Genomic DNA, 1,439 nt, shown 5'->3' on the forward strand with positions numbered 1-1,439 from the left:
GAATCGATCGGTATACTTTAAGGTGGGTATTGGACCAATATTTTTGTATGTTACAAACATCAGCACAAACGTATAATACCCTCCCCACTATAGCGGTGTAGGGTATAATGATACAGTGGGCATCGAAACTGTTATGTGTAAATGGAATTTTGGCAAATCTACTAAGTGTTATAACGAATTGCAATTTTCTAAGAAACCTCAGGATTTCTCGTCTTTTCGAATTGAATTTTTTCGAATGGAATCGATTTAGAATAAACTTAAGTGATTCGATTACAAAGTAACTGATCATTTAACTTGATCAATGTAATGTCTGATAAATATAGATCAAACGTATATCTATGTTAAGACCTTCTGACTGCGACCACAGGGTATGATTTCCGATTGTACTTTTATCCAAAATATATAAATTATTACATAATGTTATGAGTTTTGGATTATTAATGACGTAAGTAAAAAAAATTGTCCTAAATGTTTTAAATCCCACTGTTATGTCTCCATAAATACTGATATGTGAGAGTGTTTATGTGCGTAAAAGTGGAAATCAAAAAAGTTTTCTTTTTGAAACTTTTATCATAAACACACTCCCTGACATAAAAATATTGCCCAACAAACAATTGGACTTCATTTAAAAAAAAAATTAGAATGGCATGAATCAAACTTATTTAACAACCAAGTTTGAGTTTGCAATTGATAAATCAACGAGAAACATCAAGTAATTAGGCGTAAATAATCCTATATCTAACAGCAGAGACCGATATACATAGTCACCAGAGGCTGACAATGTATGTAGTGATTGTTTACTGGGTTTTATTCGAATATTAACTATGAGTGCATGTAGTTGTAAATTTCTATAGGATTTTATTTTATATTTACATATGCCATGTCAGTCAGTAAGTCCGTCACATTTTTTTAAATGATTTTCTTTTTTTTTTTTTTGTTGTTTCTCAAACATCTGTTTTGATTTAAATCTACATTTATGAAAGAAGATGAAGAAAATGAAACAAATATGTTTTTGGTGGCAATATTTTGTTTTGGCACCATTAAAGCCTGAATTTATTAGATTAACGAAACACATACACATATCTACACACATATTTCACATGACATCCCCTAAATTAAACAGAAAGAAAATCACAAAAATAATTTAAGATGAAGGTAGATAGATATACAAATTTTTTGTAGGGGACAATTTTTCCTTTTTTTCTCGTTCTTCTTACAAATGAAGTTATTTCCTTTTGTTTTCTTAGCGATGAGAGAGAAACAACTCATACTTAAAGCTATTTTGTTAATAAAGTTATGTAATGATAATTTATACAGGAATTAGAACAAGAAATCTATATATATATAAAATTCTAACGTTACTGACTGACTGACTGACTGACTGACTGATTGACTGATTCATCATCGCACAGCCTAAACGGTTAAAGCTAAAGAGCTGA

The sequence above is a fragment of the Lucilia cuprina genome, chromosome 6 (genome assembly GCF_022045245.1).
Source record: "Lucilia cuprina isolate Lc7/37 chromosome 6, ASM2204524v1, whole genome shotgun sequence".
Lineage (NCBI taxonomy): Eukaryota > Metazoa > Arthropoda > Insecta > Diptera > Calliphoridae > Lucilia > Lucilia cuprina.